This window comes from Phalangium opilio, unplaced genomic scaffold (assembly GCF_054372755.1).
Source record: "Phalangium opilio isolate 3A_F unplaced genomic scaffold, DU_Popi_V2 ptg000038l_1, whole genome shotgun sequence".
NCBI classification, from domain to species: domain Eukaryota; kingdom Metazoa; phylum Arthropoda; class Arachnida; order Opiliones; family Phalangiidae; genus Phalangium; species Phalangium opilio.
In genome coordinates, this window is record NW_028324161.1 from 3,145,616 (window position 1) to 3,153,280 (window position 7,665).

Consider the following 7,665-nt stretch of genomic DNA (forward strand, 5'->3'; position numbering starts at 1 on the left):
GTCCGAACACCAAAATGTCATCCGAGACATTGAGGGCTCCGGCAATGTTGTGGACTATGTTGTAGATAGTGTGATGGAAAATTTCTGCTGCAGAGCTGATGCCAAAACTGAGACGTTTATAACGATAAAGTCCAAGATGAGTACTGAAGGTGGTAATGTCGCGTGACGATTCATCGAGGAGCAACCAGGGTTGTTGATTTTTTTGATTTTTTCAAAAAAATCAAAAAAATCGATTTTTTTGATTTAAATCGGATTTTTTTGATTTTAATTGATTTATTTGATTTTTTTGATTTTTATTGAACTAATAGGTAGTAAATTACCAACATGAAAACTTTTCAGTCAAAATTAACCAAAAGCAAAATAATCATGACATTTAAGCAGCTATTGGATATTATTACAATTCATATGCTTGTATAAAAAGACTAGCTTGACTGCTATCTCATTTCCTAGCCTTTCCAGCAAGACAAACTGGAGTACTGGGAAAAACTTACATTGAAATATACCAAAACCATGATTATTTTAAATTTTAGGTCTTTTCTAGTTAAGTTTCTTCTCGAGTTTCTTAAACTGCTTCTTGGAATCTTAGAAAACATTTTTTAAAAATAAAAATATATTCTTGATTTTAATCAAATGATTTTTTTAAAAAAATCTGTTGATTTAAATCATGATTTAAATCAGTGATTTAAATCAAACTGATTTAAATCAAACAACCCTGGGAGCAACTGATGGTAGCCCTTATTGAGGTCAAGTTTTGAGAAAACGGTAGCACCATTTAGTTGGTGTATGACGTCTTCAATGGTGGGCATAACATGCCGTACGCGAATAATGGCGGGGTTTGGTATTCTCATATCCACGCATAAGCGGAGATGTATTTGGCTGTCGGTGGTCGTCTCAGGTGGTACTGGTTTCTTGACTATTAAGACTGCAGGTGAAACCCAAGTACTGTGTCCAGTAACTGGTTCAATGATGTCATCATCCTGAAGTTGTTGCAACTCAGCCTCAAGGGCTTGCCTCATATGAAACGGAATCCGGCGGTGTGGTTGAGCGACCGGCGTGATAGAGGGATCAATGGCAAGTTTAACCTTGAAATTTTTGATAAGGCCGATACCCTGAAACAACTGAGGATATTTGCAACTGATTTCAGTTACATCAATAAAATTGACTGCATGACAGGTTCGTTCTGTGGTATCCATCATGAGATTGAGCTCACGTATGCTCGGATAACCCAGTATGGATGGAGACTTCCAGCCATTATCGCTGGTTACATGAAAACATCCCTGTGCTTGACTGGTTAACGTCTTAATCTCGGTGGTAAATTTTCCTAGAAGTTTGATTGGTGTGTCGGATCCATAGGGGTAGATTTTTAGCGATGAGGCAGACAGAGAGGGTGTATTGGTCAGGGTTTCATAGCTTCGTAAGTTTAGTAAATTTACACTTGCACCCGTATCCATTAAGAGGGTAACGGGCGTGTCCCCTAGAGTAACATCTACTAGAGGTAAGGAAGCTGATGAGTCTGTGATGCCCTCAAATAAGGTGAACAGAAACTCTGTGTCGTCTTCTGTCTCCGTGGCTCTGGTCTGTGGAACGAGGGTCATTGCGTTCACTCTTGGTTGTGGCTGACGGTTATTGGAAGTGGTAGATGTGAGATTTGGTTGGTTGGTGAATTGAGTACGCGCTGTAGGTCGACGGTTGAACTGGTTGGTTGATTGAGGTGGCATAGACATTGGGGTAGATCTGCATACCAAACTGAAATGATTCAGTCTACCGCAGCTGTTGCATGTTTTTCCTTTTGCTGGGCAAGGGAAGTCTGTGAGTGGGAAACGTCCTCCACATAAGCCACATGTCTGTGCTTGCTTGAAAGAATTCGGTCCGTGACTCTGTTGTTTTTTCGGTATCTTTGGTTGATGGGAACGATTCGATGGCAGTGTTGGGGTCACCACGTGCTGGACAACTTCGCGATGAGAAGAATGATGTTCCATAGTGGATGCTTGAGATTCAGAGATTTCCATCAAACGCCCTTTTTCCAGTAGCTTGTGCAGAGTTAGAAGCGGATCTTCCAATGCAATACGTCTGAGTTTTTTACATATGCAGGTTTGCATGATGTGGCGCTTTAATTCTACATCTAGGTCTTGAAAGGCACAAAAGCTGGATAGTTCACGTAAGCGGATATGATATTCATCGATAGATTCTGTATTCATTTGCCGTGCTTCTCTGAACTTGTAGACTTCGAAGTCAACGTTTTGTTTTGGTGCAAAGTGGGTAGTGAGGAGATTCTTTGTTTCGTCGTAAGTTTTGATTGTTTCATTCCCCGGTAAGGCATAGAATATATCTTGTACCTGATCTCCTACGCAGTGTAACAAGAGGGCTTTCTGACGTTGATCATCTTTAACGCCGGATGCCAGGAGATAGTTGTCGAATTTGTTTGTCCATTTTTTCCACGCTGCGTTCAGGTTGGCAGCATCGGTGTGGAGTGTGAAAGGTAAAATGGCTGGTAGAGATAAAGCCATGGTCGATAAGCCTTGGTTGATAGACGGTTTAATGGTGATAAAATGGACAAATCGTTGTTTAAGGTTTCCACGCGGGAACGAAAAAGAGCTCCGTCGCCAATGTTATGTTTTCAACTAAACTAAGTTAAAACACATGGTGATTCGTTAACAAAACTATTACTTTAATGTTCACTTTAGGGAATGGGGTGATTTACTGGTCACTACTAGTTCTAGCCTGTATTATTCTGCTTGGTAGTTTTAATAGGTGGCGTTACAAAATGATATGGTTTTATAGGTTTGGCGGGAAAGTTGAATGATAAAAAAAACACATAGTAAAACACAACAAGCGCTATGCGCAAATAGAGAAAGAAATGCTCGCGATTGTCTACGCTGTTGAACATTTCAACTACTATATTGTTGGTAATAAGGTTACGGTTTAAACTGACCATAACCCATTTATTGCCATCATGAAAAAAGCCATCGCTACACTATCACCCCGACTACAACGGATGGTTCTACGACTTGCCCGTTACGACTAGAGCTCGGCATTTTCGATCAATTATCCACAAATTGGTGGATAACTGATTATTTATAAACAAATTTGTGGATTACAATACGATTTAACATGTAAGTTCTGTGGATAATTTTCGGGTATGGATAAAGATAAAATAAAGTGGATAATTGATCGAAAATGCCGAGCTCTAGTTACGACCTGACACTCAAATATGTGCCAGGGTCGCAAATGTACATAGCCGATGTGCTTTCTCGTTCACCTACTCCGACCATAGGCAGCAACACCGACTTCCTGGAAGGGCCCGCAACAGCATTGTATTCTATGACTGTCATGTCATGGGACAAAGTTCTTGACTTTCAACATGCCATACGCCAAGACATGAACATGCAAAAGCTTCAACACTATGTCCAGCACGGATGGCCCAAATACGCATCTATGGTTGACGCAAATCTAGCTTCCTATTGGCCCATCAAGAATGAAATTCATAGCGATCAAGGCTTACTGTACTGAGGGAACCGTTTGATCGTCCCTTTATCACTACGGCCCATGATTAATCAACTTCATGGCGCTCATCAAGGAATTAACACCTGCCTTCGAAACGCAAGAATGCATGTGTACTGGCCAGGCATGACAGATCAAGCTTCCAAAGTCATTCAGAAATGTGAAATTTGCTTAAGAAGAAGCAGGGCAAATACACACGTCATAACAAAACCACATGAAATACCAATGCTCCCATGGGAAACAGTGGGAATAGACTTATTTCATACGGAAGGAAAACCCGCTCTCTTATGTGTGGATTATCACTCCAAATTCGTCGAAGTTGACGAATTATGGTCAACAAATGCAAAATCAGTCATAAAAGCCTTAAAACCTCATTTTGCACGGTACGGGACGCCACAAAGGATAGTTACTGACAATGGACCACTTTTCAACTCTTCCGAGTTTGCCCACTTCCTATTGCAGTGGGGAGTAGAACACCGGACATCAAGTCCTCATTTCCCACAATCCAACGGGATGGTAGAAAGGCACATTCAAACGGTAAAAAATCTTCTCAACAAAGCAGCTCAGACTGGAGTAGATCCACACTACATTTTACTTGAATATCGAGCCACACCTCTCCAAGACCTTCCGGATCCGTCAGAAATGTTAATGGGTCGTCTGATTCGGACAAAGAGGAGGAAAATAGGGAGAGATAATCGCATAGGCAGCCGTGATCCATCCGTATTGAGAAGAGGGGAAAATGTGTGAGACGCGGCGGCTCTTAACGCGCAACTTATTCGCGCACAGTTGACGTTATTGGTTCTCCTCTTTCGGGCTACTACGTCACCAAAATTGCTCGGAAAGGTTTAAACGTTGTTAAAACGTACGCTTTAAAAATAAAAAGCCGAGGCTTAAGTGAAATGATCAGCCAAGTGGGCTTTTTTAAGCAAAGAGTTATTTATTTATCAGAGGTAATTTAAAATGGTTTACCACAAAAAAATGCTGCTACTTGACTTGTAGTAGCAATACGCGGTATTCAAGTAATCCAAAAATGAACGGTATAACTTTTAAACCATTTCGAAAACCTATAACCAAATATCAACAATGTGTAATTAAAAAACATCATTTCGTGGGTTCGTGTGCTCAAGCCATTTATCTAATGGTGATAGTGATCCATTAGCAGGATTTGGTGTTATATGTTTACAAGTAAGATATTTTGAATATTTTCCTGAAACATTACACGGCTCTAATCTTATACTATCTATCTAAATTACCTCTGATAAATAAATAACTCTTTGCTTAAAAAGCCCACTTGGCTGAACATTTCACTTAAGCCTCGGCTTTTTATTTTTAAAGCGTACGTTTTAACAACGTTTAAACCTTTCCGAGCAATTTTGGTGACGTAGTAGCCCGAAAGAGGAGAACCAATAACGTCAACTGTGCGCGAATAAGTTGCGCGTTAAGAGCCGCCGCGTCTCACACATTTTCCCCTCTTCTCAATACGGATGGATCACGGCTACCTATGCGATTATCTCTCTCTCTATTTCCCTCCTCTTTGATTCGGACACCAGAAACAACAACTTCCGCTATCTTGAAGCCTCACTTCCCATCACAACGCACATGGCAAGCACTAGAAGCTCGAAGAGCGCGAATGGCAAAAAATGATTCACGACCCATATGAATTCTTTCAATATTGGCGAAAATATTATTTTCAGTGTTGGCCCTCGTAGCTGGCAAAAAGCAACAATCACTGGCATCGCAAATGAACCCGATTCCTATATAATCACGACACCGAATGGAGCACAATATAGAAGAAATAGAATACACCTGAGACCAACGTTTGAAAATCTTCACCACGAAGTAAGGACCAATACATCGATGACAAAGACAATGACACCAAAGCCAATCACGGCGAAAGCAATGATTCCATTCCGAAGCGTACAGAGGGAGAAATCAGTATAGATGTAAAATTTCCTGGCGAATTGGTAAAGAGCAAGAAAATCAGAGAAGAAGGACAACAACCTCTATTGGAATAACAAGAATACCCGAGAGACCACTACTAACGGCTTAATAAAAGTTGCCAGGGCCTCAAATGCCTCAAGCTCAAGTGCAAGAAACTGGCAAAAGTTCTAGAAATGGGCGGCAAATAATCCCACCGAAGAGTTATCAAAATTCTTAGTTTTGTGTAATTACTATTTAAGCAGAATTTTGTTCAGAAAGCATTTATAATTAACTAATTTTTAACTCAAAAAAAAAGAGAAACATGTTACATAAGATGACGTCACACCGCTAGGCGGCGTGACTAGCAATAATCATAGTTGTTCTGTAAACTAGTATGCTCTCAAGTAGACATTACAGTGCTAGACCTTTCCGAATAAACAAGCTTTACTATAGCTAACCTTAGTCGTTATTTACTCGTGCACACATACGTAACACCTAGAAGTACAGGACGAGATAATATCGCGGTCAGTGATGTGCAAATTGGGCGACGCTTCTAGCTGAATGAAAAAAATATGTTTTTAAGCGCTTCTTTTCGCGAATTTGTAGCAATATATATCGAGCGGAAATGTTCATTTGTCTTATATTACTTCCATTCGCGGGTAACTCCCAACTCGAAAGTACAGGCAGTTTCAGGTTGATGAAGCATTTTTCAAAAAAATGTTTACTGCTTCTTAAAGATGGAAGCATTACAAGAATGAAGAAATTTAGAGCACGGGTTCGTCTTTGATCGTATGCTGTGAAGCATTTCTCTTGAATAAACAAACCGCTTCAATGTGAGGAAAAAAACCAAGAGAATTCAGTTTTTGCTAAGGAAGCATTTTTGGTGAATAGCGAAAATGCTTCGCGAATAAATCGCTTTCCTTCATGCTGAAGGAAAGTGCGACAAGGAGCGTAGAAGCAAATTATAACGAGTGAAGGGAATTTTTCAATTCACATTTAACATTATTTATATAGAAGCATTATCGTCATTATCGTGGCAAAATGTCCATAGATGGCAATACTTGCGCGTTTTAGATCAATCTTCGGTTAGTAATTTTTATAAAACAAAATGGTCAAGTCAGTAATAAAGCAGCTACTTTGACATGCCTAGTTTCATGCCTACATTTTCTCCCCTTTAATTCAAGCAGATGGACCCAGAAAATGACCTGTTACAAGTAGAAAAAATCGATGTATTCCTGCGCTCGATCATATTGAAAATTTCTCGTATAGAATAACGTTCGATCCTATAAGGTAAAAATGTGATCCAACAGAATTATTATCTATCCTAAGAAATCGATCAAATAAGACCTTCTTCGATCAGTCTAAATCAATGTAAGTAGTAGTTACGACTGACTGACTGATAATCAACACCTGGAGCTAAAATCGCTTTAACTATGATGGCTGACTTGGGTCGTTACTCTTAAGTAGTAAGCCCGTACCAGGAAAGATGTTTCTAATCCTCCGCCATCTTGAAAAAAAGGTGGCCAGAAATGCAAAAATGCTTCTTTATGGAAAGGGGTCTGCATGTTTAACTGATTTTACTACAATTTAGAACACCTGTTCCCTATATCCTATAGACAGCTTTATTACTTTAGGGATTCAATTCGCCGCCATATTTTAAATTGGTCGCCCTAAAGTAAGTAAAATATACCAACTGGCTGACTGGCAACGCCGTGTACCTTTGCTGCTATTAAGTGATATAAGAGTTTAAGGAGGATCCCTAATATATTTATTAATAATCTTTTGCAAGATAAACGCTGCCAGACCGTCAAAACAGATCTATATTGTGTTACTTAGAATTTATTGTGAATTTCGACTTTAGGTTAGAATGAAAGAAAGGAGATAAATAACAAATACCCTTAAAATGTTTCTTTAAAAAAATATTTACCTTTCTTGCGGGTTTTAACTTTAATGCTCTGTAGTTTCTAGTTCTGTATGAATTACGGTTTTGTGCTAAATAAACAATTGTGCGTTTTATTTACTGAAATTTCATTCCTACAAGTCGCTGTTGTGTTTGGCTATTACATCATAACAAGTGAAGGTATTTTAAAAGTATAAATTATACAGATAAGAAAACAATTCCGGTATATTGATTTAATTTCAAATTTGCAAATAAAGAATTTCCGTATCGATTTTTTAGCCACATCGTATGATGAACATCTACGATGTGGGTCTTAGTTTGACCTGGCCTGTTGGCGGTGAAGG